Consider the following 13,381-nt stretch of genomic DNA (forward strand, 5'->3'; position numbering starts at 1 on the left):
ACACATTTATAAAAAGGTTCCCCATATGGTCAAAGATTCTTGGGAATTTCTGAGCAGAATTACACCAGAGGTTTGGTCCGAGCATTTGATATTTCTCACAATAGATGTAAAAGATTTGTTTTCATGCATTCCCGCTACTATAGGGTTGGAATTCTTTGAAAATAGCTTGAAAAACTACTCAGGGTTAAGTTGGGACAGAATCAGCCTCATCCTGGATATGATGGGGCTTATTCTTGACCACAACTACATCCATTATGAAGGAGAATACTTCAGGCAGACCAGGGGTGTGGCTATGGGGGCCTCTTGTGACCCCATTTCCGCTAACCTGGTTTTGCTCGAATGGGAAAATAGGTTTTTATTCCCTTGTCAATTTTTTAAACACATTTCCCTTTATTCCAGGTATTTGGATGATTTATTTATCATCTGGAAGGGTCCTTCAGAAGACATTAGGACCTTCATTGATTATATCAATTCAAGTACTAATTTTTTAAAGTTTACATATAAGGCAGATAAATTTGGTATTGCCTATCTAGATACTTTTATAAGTACAACCTCAGATGGATTTGCTTCACAAATCTATAAAGTCTACCTTCTCAAATGATTATATAGAATTTGGTAGTTGTCACCCCCAACACGTATTTAGAAATGTGTTAAAAGGTCAATTTATTCGTGCAGTGAGGATGAGTTCTTCTAGGGAGAGCATGGAAAAAGAAATAGATACTATTTCACGGATGTTCTTGGATAGAAAATACCCAAAAAGAATGGTACAAAATGTGGCTAAATATGTTAAAGAAAATTGGGGTACGAAATATAAACCCCTGTTGGGACAGGTATTAGGAGAAAATACAAAGAAAAATACCCAAATCAGCAGGACAGTTTGTATTATCATGTTTAGCCCATACACCAATCTGGTAAAAGAAATAGTCAAAAGGCACTGGGAATTACTGAACACCCCTGACAATAATTTGATAAACATTGAAAAGAACCCTGTTTGTGTCTATAAAACTGCACTTAATTTGAAAAAAACTTTTGGAGGTTAGTGCATACGTTAGGACAAAAAAGAAAAGACAGGCAACAAAAAAGTGTGGTTCTTGTAAGCAGTGCAAAAATATTAATTAAGAGAGTTTGGTAATACTAGACAATTTGATGAAAACCAAATGTAGGAGTATTGCTGGGAATTGTCACAGTCAGAGAGTGGTATACCTTGCCACCTGTTCCTCCTGTACTGCCTATTATATAGGCAAGACAGATAGAAAATTTAAGACAAGAATATACGAGCATCTTTATAAAATAAAGAAAAAAGATACAAAAAATGCTCTCAGTAAACACGTTTTGGACAAGGGTGAAGACCATTCTTTTAGATTTATGATCATAGACCAGGTAGAACAAACATCATACGGTGGTAACTGGAAAACATGGTTAGCATATAAAGAAAGTGAGTGGCAAATATATTGTGATGCCACTACTACACCCGGTTTGAATGACTTTATTAGTATAAAGCCATTTTTAAGTCTGGACCGGGATTACGTTCTAGGCAGGCCCTTCATATTTACCCTTAGATCACTTTTTATACATACATTAATATTTTTCCCAACTGTATTTTTTATTCAATTAGATATTTTTTTATTTTTTATTCAATTAGATATTTATTATTATTGACATTCTTTGAAAATATTTTCAGCATAAGAAGAATTAATTGAAAGGACAGGATTTACATATTTTTTATATATTTATATTTATTATAACATATTTATTAGTGTCCTGTGCAATTTTTCTCTCGAAGCTGGCCTTGGATGATTTTATGAGGGATCATAGTTTTTTGCTAGTACTGATCAGAGATGCGTTCCCTTTTAGGGATTTTGCTCTATCATGTAGTAGCATCCTCCTTCTGTTGTACAGCTTATTTATGGCTGGGGTCCACCAGGCAGGACACCTGTCTTTGGATGATTTGGTCTTGTTTTTTTTGGGATAGCATGATCCATGCATTCCTGAAGGTGTCCATAGAATGTGCTTATAAAGGATTCTGCAGTTTGAGCCGTACTTTCCACTGGCCTGGGGGCCTTGAAGGATTCCACTTCAGTTTTGATAAGTGTGACATTAGGTTTTGAGAAGTTTTTCACTGTGGTTTTCTGGGTTGTGGGTGGGATCAGGATGTGGATATCCAGTGGAACTGATTTATGGTCTGATCTTACCAATGAGGGGAATACCTCTGGTATGGAGCATAGCGTCCCCATGTTGGTGATGACCAGGTCCAGTATGTTATCCCCTCTTGTGGGGGTGGTGACTAGTTGTTCCATAGCATTTGAGTTTATAAATTCTAGGAACCTTTGGCTTAGGGTGTTGGGTCTTGAGTACTGCTCCCAGTCAATGTTTGGGCAGTTGAAGTCACCCAATATAATGGTGTTTGGAGAGACCTTCATATACTTAGACCCAGCTTGTCCAACATTGCTCAGTATTAACCAACAGTGCTGGACGTTGCACAATATTACTCAACATTGACCACAGTTGTGCTAGTTGGTGTGTGCAATTTTCTTTACATATACTACATGGTGGTAAATGCTGTTTAGCACTGCTTTATATTGCTTAACACATGTCGATCATGCCTCAGGTGGTGCTGCAGGACTGGCTATGTTGGATGCACATACTACACTCCCTATACATGTTTGGAAGCAGGTGGTGTCAACTTAGGCATCCCTTTTACTATATGTGCGAGTCAGAGAGAGGTATCATTTCCAGGGTTCCTACTGAGCCAGTGCATGTGCTATACGTTGCCTCTTTGCCAAGGCCAAAGCATACTGGGCACACCTCCTTCTGCCTACTGGGGCAGGCTCAGGTTGTTCCTCCTCCGAGTCACGCTCTGCCTGTGATGGCCTTGGGAGTGGTGGGGGCTGTTTGGCCCAGGCCTATGCTGGTCCTGCTGCAGCTGTTTTCGCAGGATCATATTATGTAGCATAGCACATACCATGACAATTTGGGTACATGTAGTTGGTGAGTACTGCAAGGCTCCACCAGATGTGTCCAGGCACTGGAACCGTGACTTGAGCAGCCCAAACACACGCTCGATTACATTTCGTGTTTGTGCGTGTGCCTCATTATGGCGTTCCTGTTCAGGTGTGTGTGTGCATTTCTGATGGGTGTCGTCAGCATCCCCCACTAGGTGACCATGTGGGATGTCCCCATTGGCAAATGTCTGGTACAGCTGCGTCAGATGCCAGATATGGGAATCATGGTAGCTTCCAGGGCAGCCAGCACACACATTCAGTATTATGCCCTGGGCATCACACATGACCTGGCAGTTGATGGAGGGGAAGCCCTTGTGGTTGAAGTAGACCTTACCCCGCTCACCGGCTGGTGCTTTGATGCATATGTGCGTGCAGTCTATTGCACCCACTACCTCAGGGTATTCCGCTATTTGCTGGAAGAGATGCATATTGCTGGCCAATTCCTCATGGGAATTGGGGAAATATACATGATCACCGACATGTGCTGACATGGCAACCAGGAACTGGTGCAGTACCCTGGATGCTGATGCCTGTGATATCCCCATCATATCACCAGTTGGTCTCTGGAAGGTACCTGTTGCTAATATGCTTAGGCCAGCACATACCTTGGTTTCCACTGGAATGGGTTCCCCTCTGTTGGTTCTGTGTGTGAGGCGTGGCCTGCACAGCTCTACAATTTGCTGCAAGAGGTTTCTGTCCACTCTATAGCGCTCCACTATCTCCAGCTCATGTAGCCCCTGGTAGGTTACCCTGGGCCTGTACACTCTTCTCCGTCTCCTCACTGTGGGTTGTCCAGCAGCATTTGCATTATCACCACCCTCAGCATGTTGCATATGTCACCTTATAACAGCAATGGCAGCCCCTAACATTTCTTTGTCTCAGTGGAGCTTTTTCAGTTTTCACTTCTATTAGCTTACTGCAGTGTTGCAGTGTCTCTTGAGAGAAACATAATGGATTGTCGTTTGCAGAGTTTTAAGTGATGGGATGGGCTGGGCTAGTGTACTGCCTGTGTAATTGCCTGATTCTGATTGTTTTCACCTGCTAGCTCCACTAGTACTCCCTGGTAACTTCCTACTATTTGGTGTGCTTCCTTTTTCCTTTCTGTTTCCTCAGGGGGGAGCGCCACACACACAAGTGCAAACACGCTCACAGCAGCTCACACGCACACACACATGCTTACACGGAGTAAAACTTGCTTATTCTTGTTAAAACGCGTGCACACCGGTGCAAACATTCTTACAACTGTTTACACAGCCTTACATATGCTTACTCCGGCTTACACGCGCGCACACACGCTAACACGCGCGCACACTGTCTTACTCGGGTTTACTGGTGTGCACACGCACGTATGCACGCTCAGCAAGAAACTTTGGTGTTATCCACGGCATACACCTTCAATTTATTTACTTTACCTAGCCTACCTGTTGACACACCTCTTTCAATGATATGTAAATGTCACCTGACACATGCCACTCAGCTCCAATGAGCTTCACTTCTTTCATACATGCCCCCCTCGTGATGTCACCTATCTTCTAATCTGTTGCTCCCCTTATCCTATTCCTACACTCCACTGACTGTGCTCATTTGCTATGTAAACTTGCGATTCACTATCCTAACCCTCATTTGCATGGGATTGCCTACTAATGCTTGGTTACATCTCTTAGACTGAGCTTCCCCCGTTAGCAACTTCTACTCAGTGGCCATGTTGTCTTCAGCCTTCCATTCACTTGCATTGTAAATTCATATCAGCTATAAAATCCACATTTGTGGATCATAATTATTGATTTTCTGGTTTTTAGGGTGCAGCACATTTGCGCGTCGCTGCGCTACGCTTAAACCCCAGCGATCGGGATGAAAAAAAAAGTTATTTATTTTTATTTTGCATCGGTGAACATTGCCAATGGCCATATTTTTGACCATTGGTATGCTTCTTCCTGTAAATGCATCCTTTTTTTGGAGCTGTCACGGCTCCGTTTTGCTATTTGCAGAACCGTACTCAGTTGTCAACTGAGTACATTTCTGCAAATAACACTACTCCTACTCGGACAGGTTCGGGTTTCCTGGATCGTAAATTTACCTCATTTGTATAGCTTTCACCTGCAATTGAGGTAATTTGCATATCCAAGCCCTGTCCATGTAGGACTAGTTTAAGGAGCTCTGTTACACTCCCCTACCGGCTCTTCCTGGATCGCTCAGTGGACATGTTGGCTGCATGGAGTCTTACTCTACTCTTAGACTCTGTGAAAGCCTTCGTGAATCCGGCCCTAGGTGTTTTAAGATGCATAATAATTCATCTTGTATCGCTATTGTATAGTCATTAGTCACATTTCTTACAGTAATCTTTTAGGCATACACAAACCACAAAAGTTTTAATTTTCATTTTTTTAAACAAGAGCCATAAAATCTTGAACACTTTTTGATATAACAAAATAGTACTTCTGCATATTTATTCTATAAATGTATATCTGTTACACTAGGAAATCAAGTGAATAATCCACTAAAACTGATAAATGTTTATTATATAAAATGCACAATTACCTGTTTTGTCAAGTGGCTTCCCATGAAACCAATACATGTATCACTAAGAAAAATAATACTGAAGGCTGATGCCTGCTGCAGTTACAACATCAAATGATAACTGCATGGCCGTTCAGTTTGATAGCCTTCTCATCACAATTTTTTAAGGACACTCTTTGTGATGTTGGAACTCTGCTTAGATCTCATATCTTCATGATACTGAAAGACAGGTCAGCTCAAGGTTACATGTGAATGAGAACAACCTTAATGCCACACAAACAGAAAATCCTGATGGATTTGGAAGAAAATGGCTATAAAAGCCAAAAAGTCTACTCACAGCTTTAGTCCTTGAGTAGTAAATACCATGAACTCAAACCTTAATGCTTTGATCCTGGCTGGTATAAGAAATACTTCTACTCATGTCTGGGATAAAATAATCAGCAATGTTTTAAGGACTAGTTACTTCAGTTTCTGTATCTAATGCAAACATATCAAGAAGAGACTCAAATTATCAAAAGAGGCAAGTTTTGCGTCTCTGACTTATTCAACAGGTTTTAAATAATGTGAATGCATGTTTAACTTGCTGACATGCATTTTAGATAAAATATGTAGTTGATAGCAGTAAGTGATTATTGTTATTATTATTGGTAGAAATTTTATTTATTTATTTTTATGGGATATATAAAACAAATGTTATATGATTTAGCAACCAGAGCAAAATCCACAAGAAAAAGTTTGAAAAACTGTTTCTATCTCTTTCTTTATATCAGCAAATCTTTTTACTGCTATTTGTGCATGAGTTCTTGTGCATATGTACACGTGACATACTGTTTATTCATAATCAGGGAAATAAAGTAGAATGATTTTTCAAAAATGTGCTTTAGTTCATATCAACTTGTTATTTTCTTTCTGATTTCTAGCTTATCGAACATACACATTTCTCCTCATTCCATTTCCCTTTTTATAAATGCACCTATGTGACTGCCATTAGTGGCCGAATGATGCATCTGGACCCCTTGTGCTCTAAGAAGGAAATAACCTCAAATAGACTAAACGTGTCACATTTTTAATTTTTTCTGCAGAATTATTCTTTGATATAGTAATTTAAACAGTGCACATGCAATCTGCTCATCCTTCAATAGGTGAGTGGAAGAAAAGAAAACCATGTTTAGTTACTTCTGATACAATAATAGAAGGTGAATGCACAATAATAAAAGATGTATGCATATGTGTATATGTGTGTATACGTCTCTTATATGTCAGTGGGCAAACATTATGGAAGTATATTCTGTATTTAGTTCACTGCATATTAAATTTAATAGCCTGACTATCAGCTTTTACTTCCCCTAAGAAAGACAGCATTGTTATTGGTTCAGGAGGTCACCTTCCTCTTAGATTTTGGTGAGGAGTGTAAATTACAGGAAAGAAGGAGCATATCATTTAACTTTCTGACATTGTCTCACAGATAAAAAGGCCTTGTGGCTACTGCATGAGTGCCATATGTAAACAAGGAAGGAAACAGAGATAACAGAAGGTAACGAGGTGTGCTGACCAGGGTGAATTCTGAAGGCAAAAGAGATACGTAGCTGCAATAGCAAACATAGTCATTAAAGTTATACACAGCTTCCAGAGCAAAGGTAGAAGAAATAGAGTACACCATGCAAACTTTACTTATTATGAGAAAATAGTGTATGGAAATTAGTTCATTATGTGAACCATTTTGAATTATTGTAATGTACCTTTGCTTTTGCTTACTGATTATTGCATGTCATGGAAAATTATTTTGTGTTTAGACATGCACTCATATATACAATGACTGAGAACTAGTTAATACATACGAGTCAGAAATACTTTGGATAATCTAGATAAGAGCCACTGTATGAATTTAAACGTATACATTTTAACTGGAAAAAAAAAAAAAAAAAAAAAAAAAAAAAAAAAAAAAGAAAAAGGGAGGGTGGCCTAATGGTTAAGGTGTTTGCCTTACAAACACAAGGTGCAGGGTTTCAGTCTCACAAGGGGTAATTGGCTAGGCTTAAAATAGCTCGCAAGGGCAGTTAGCTTAGTACTAACTTATGAACCTTATGAACCTTATGTGTGAGAGAATATTATATGCTTCATATGTGTTTCACATGTAATATAAAGTTAGTTAGCACTGTATGAATTTCACTGTCCTTTAATTGCCCGCCTCAGGTGCTCAGTTCAAGAAAATAAAATGAGTATCTTGAATGCCTGGCTCAAAACAGGAATACAGAATTATGATATGCAATAAAAATGATGAGTACAGGGATTCAACGCAGAAAAACTGCACTTTGAAAAGATAAATTCCAAGTCATCTTGTTCCAAAATTGTGTAATGTACTCTTTCAGCAGTACATAAGGAGTACATATAGTGCAGAACTGCAGAGCATCCTATAATCTAGAACATCACTTAAGTAAAAAAAAAAGCATTTGACAAAAACAAGAAACACTGAATAAGACTTTTGTATTTTATTTTATATTTCCACAGACCAAAATAAATGGTTTAGTAGTTAAATCAGACTCTTCAGGCTTTTAGGTGAATGACCTACCTACTCTGTCGGCATACACCAATGACATTCTGAACACATCCTAGGTGATCTGAGTTTGAATAGTGGTTTCTTTGCTTGTTGGAGACAACATACAGAGAGTGTGCATGTCCCTCCTGGGTGAGAAGAGGCAACCCAGGTGGCAACATTTCCACCATCTCGTTGGAAGGGGAGTGATGGAGCAGGAAGTGAAGTCAGAGTAGGCATTTCTAACGTACAGAAGTGAACATTACATAATTAGGGACAGTATTCTTAAATATATTCCACATTATACAACATCATTATTGTAGTCTTTTTTTTTTACATTTATTAAGATTCATAGATTATTTGCTGTGATATCAAAAAACAACATTTAAAGACTGACTACCTTTTCAATACTTGCATATTATATTAGATAAATATTTAACATTCAAACAATGTAGAAACAAAGATAATTGTACGCATTCAAGTTTTCTGTCAGGTGTCCTAAATGTGTGTGCATTTAAGGAAAATATGCCTCACAAGTGACTTGTAAATGCATTGCTGAACATTCTGCAAGTGAAAGTAAATTAGCTAACTGAATGGAGTCATTAGCTTATGTTTCATTAAAGATGGCAAATGCAGACATGGTAGAAACAGACAGGAAAACATTTAGTGAATAACAAATATATGCTCTGGACATAGCATGTTTCAGAGAGTGCATCTTCAGAGAACTTGGATTACTCAGCCCTGATTCACCAAACAGGTGGGGAAGTATATGAGTATTTTATAGCAGGGCAAGCCCTTCCATACGTAAAGCTAACTGTGTCCCCTATTTAGTACTATCAGGTGCAACACTATACAGTAACAGGGTAGGTTAAATATTCTGTTCCTTGGATAGATACCCAATCAAACAATTAAATATTGTTCAGCACTGTTAACCAGCTGAAATAAAAAGCAACACAGTGAGTGCAGGTAAACAGAGCTTGCACTATAGTTAATTTGACAATATGAAGAAACAAACAAACGATCCACTTCTTGTTATCACTATTAATGTAGATTATGGCAATAAATAAGGATCTTTCACTTTACTGAGTACTCATACCTTTTTTGTGACACTAACAGGAGTAGCCAGTCAAAGAAAACTGAGTCACACATCTTGGTGATTTCACGTTATAGTAAATGTTGTCCAGTAAATGCACATCAGAAATTAGGTTCGATAAACGTGACTTCTAAGGAAACAGGAAACCGGGCCAGTCTCTCTAGCCCTACTCCCATGGTAGATGTTTATTTTCTTCAGTAGTTTAGTTTGTACTGTACAAGTGTGTGTGTGTGTGTTTCTGTCTTCACAGAATTTGGATTTTATCAATCAGTCAAGAAGTGTGACAAGTTGAAAGAAATGGATTTTTATTGCCACTAGAATGAGAATTCTCATTGTACTGTTAGCAAACTCTGACTAGCTAGCTGATCTTATCTTTTTATTTGGTCAGTTTATCTTCTGCACTTGCAACTACCTCTGAAGTGTGCTTGGAAGACTCATCTGACCTCTTCTGGGAAAGACGAACCAGAACATGTCTTTTTCAGGAACATCAGTATTTTGAATTACATACCAGTTAAAAATTAAGACGGAGTTCAAATTTTACATTTAGATTGGTGAAAATCTTTACCATCCCTCATGTCAGAAGCTTTGCACTCTACATGCACTAACCTAATATAATAAACCCAGAGGTCACTGCCCATCAGGAAAATATGCCATGCTCTCATTTCAAATATTGGACTTCTGCACTCACTGATGGCTTCAGAAACCTCCATCACCCTCAGCATATGTAGCCATGAATCACCATCCTTCCCCGAAAAATGAATTGGAACAGAAGGCAATCTTACTATTTTTTATCTTTTTTTTGAATTTGTGAATTAGTAGCTCTTGTTTCAAATGGGCAATAACACCTTCTTCAGCATTTAAATATTATTTAAATTCCTCATGTTAAGAATAACATTTTTAATTCTGTCTCGAGAGGCCTTCTAAAAAAATAAAAACTTTGTCTGATAAGTACCTTAATGGATATATTATTTTGTGTTACTATGCATCATCTCCCACAATGCACTGCACAACTTTGATTATGGCAATTGATATGCAAAAAAACTTGTTTTCCCAACAGATAAATTGTGCACGTTTTACATATAAATTAGAATGATAGCAGAAGTACAATGAAAGGAAACTTCTGCCCATATTTATATGCAAGAAGGTAATGTTAGAAATCATCGGAGTGGACTTTCTTTTTAAGCTGCTTGTTTGGAATCAGGAAGGGATAAGGAAAACACACTTTTTTTCCCTTTTTCCCCTCCAGGGAACTGTGAGTTGCCTCTCCTGTTTTTTCTCCATTATCTTTAAGTAATAGGATTATGTTTCTTAGCAATCAGGTGTGCTTACAGCACTAGTAAAATGACCTGAACAGTTTAAGTTGACATTCCTGTTCAGTGTGCAAATGTGCTTAACTATCTTCCACCATATACTCACACATTTACATACACATCCACACATACCACCATTTCTTTTCAAAGTATTGTGTTAATGTTGGACCACTCTGTTTTTTTTTCATTGTATACATTAAAGAAAAATAGGATTTTGGTGGCATTTCATAATGTGTGACAGCCTCTAAAACCATGTTTTCAACATTGTAAATTAAATATTTATACCAATACTTAACAAGCGGGAGAAAATGTAAAAGATAAAAACTCATGGAGTGTGTATAATTCAGTATTTCAACTGCAAAATGTTTAACAAAGTAATGGTAACTGTCCTATAAAATAGTCTTAACTGCCGTTTGTGATTAAAAGTTATTCCATTAAACAGCAGCTTAAATTAAAGAAAAAGATGTTGTTTTTTTAATTATTTAATGTCATACTGCTGTTCATTGACTTCATTCTGAATCATGCAATACATAAGTAATTAAATAATTTCAGTGCATGTCCAATCTGAAATTCCAGGGTGATACAAAGGAAACATTAATAAAATAAATGATGCATTATTAAGATACAAGGATTTGTACTTGAGCCCCATTATATTTATTTGGTATTTGGTTCTGAAATAAACACTGCTAAGACACGTGGGCTGAATGTACCCTGCCACATTTCTTGGTCTAGTGACAGATAGTAATTTGTGTCATTTCATTTTGTAGTGCCCCCCTTCCTCTTTAAAATATTTAGCATAAGAAGCAGACAAAATCAGAAAAGCTGCCAAGCTCACCTGGGCAGCTTCCTGCAAGCAGGCCTCATTTCTCAGTAAAACAAGATACGGTTGACAGGTCTAGAAAAAAAGTACTTAACACAAATGTGAATGTATGTTGACAAGTAAATCAAGCAGAAGAGACATGTAATTGTGATGGCTGCATTCCTTTATTTGTTAATGCGTATATACAACACTTTAATAAGTAGAATAGTGTGTAAGGGGCTAGCAAAGATCATTGCTTGTCATTCAGAAGAAAAGACTTTTTAGGAATTTTGTGCAGTAGAAATATTGTTATAACAAAGATTCTGTGTCAGTGTAAACTTTATATTGCAAATCACATTGATATGACCATTGGTCATAAACACAATGCTGTTTCAATGAAAGACAAGCCAAGATGTTTGTATTTGTAATTTGTATAGTACTTTATACAGGTATTAATAATACATTTTTCCTAGTTACACAGCAGAAAACAATTGTGCTAACTGTATTAGTAAATGAAACCAACAATAAACAGTTGCTTTCCAAGACTTAATTTGACTAAAGTGTCCTATTTAAAGAATTTGTAGTTCTTTATCAGGTAGTTAAAAATTAAAGGAAGTACGGACTTAAGAGATGAGAGCTCATTTTGCAATGAAACTAGACAACATCATTGATTTGATTAGGGGAGCATGAAAGCTTGTTCTTGAAGACATCTTAAAGTTTAAGCAAATCATCCACTAAATGGGCTGAAGTTCATAATTTATTTAAAGTATATCTAACACCTATCAAACATTTGCAGTGAGTGAACTGACTTTATATCTTCCTTGCACTTAAAATTGTACTCTGTACAGAACACAACCCTGTCCACAGCTCCATCACATTATTTGTGAACTCTTTTTTTCATACATAAAATAATGTTTGCTTTACTAACATTACTGTTAAAACAAGCATTCTGTTTTATCATCTCGCCAACATTTATTTTTATACGAGTGTTTCTTCAGGTAACCCGCCTTGTCCCCTTTGAAATGGACTTGATCTTTATAGGCCTAAGGTTTACCTATGCTTTTGTATTGCACCAATCAGAGAGTAGATGCAGTTCAGGAATTTAATGCTGTGGTGAGGTATTGGTTGTGCAATACAGTGGTGCATTCTTCATGTTTTTTCCCTTTTCTTCACTGTGGCACAGCTGTGCAGTTGGCATATATATATATATATATATATATATATATATATATATATATATATATGGGTCTACTTCTATTCACCAACATCCCATTTCACTGAAACCCATTTCACTGACAGCTCATTTCACTGACAAACTTTCAAGGTGGGGGGCTTCGCCCCCCACACCCCCCAAATGTGGGGGGCTGTGCCCCACACCCCTAACTATATATTACAACTCCACGGTCGCACAACAGTGGGGAGGGGCAAATCCCAGGTTTTGCCCTGATTACTTTTGTCAGTGAAATGAGGCTGTCAGTGAAATGGGTTTCAGTGAAATGGGATGTTGGTGAATAGAAGTAGACCCATATATATATATATATATATATATATATATATATATATATATATATATATATATATATACTTTTGGGGGGTGGGAGACTTGTTCCCCACATCAGGAGTGTAGGGGGCTTGCCTCCATGAAAAATGAAAAGATTTCTCTTGTGGTTTTTAAGTTTTTGTTTTTGGTTCGCAGGTTTCAGTAGGTAATTTGTAAAAATGCTGAGTTAAAAAAATTATGTTTGCAATTGCATAGGCAAACAATAGGCCTAACCTTGTGGACAATTAACCAAACAGAAAATAAGTAAATAAAAAAAAAAAATAACTATAAGTACAATCTTACATTTTAACAAAATTGTGTGCATTCAGACTTTCTACAACGTGTTTTCGTCAGCATTCAACTTTTAAAAGATACAGACTGTAATTTTTACATAGTATACAAAAGGATCTTGTTATGTAAAAAAGGACAGATTGCATACCTTTTACTCTCCTTTCTTTGGAATATAGTTGCTCTGCTGTGACATTTATGCAAGGAGTGTAGTACAATGACCACCTTACCAGTTATGAATGTGTTAGTCTAGCGGTCTCTGCAACAGAAGTGGTAGTGGACAACAACACTACAAGTTA

The sequence above is a fragment of the Protopterus annectens genome, chromosome 4.part1, assembly GCF_019279795.1.
Source record: "Protopterus annectens isolate FY-2018-M chromosome 4.part1, PAN1.0, whole genome shotgun sequence".
NCBI classification, from domain to species: Eukaryota; Metazoa; Chordata; order Ceratodontiformes; family Protopteridae; genus Protopterus; species Protopterus annectens.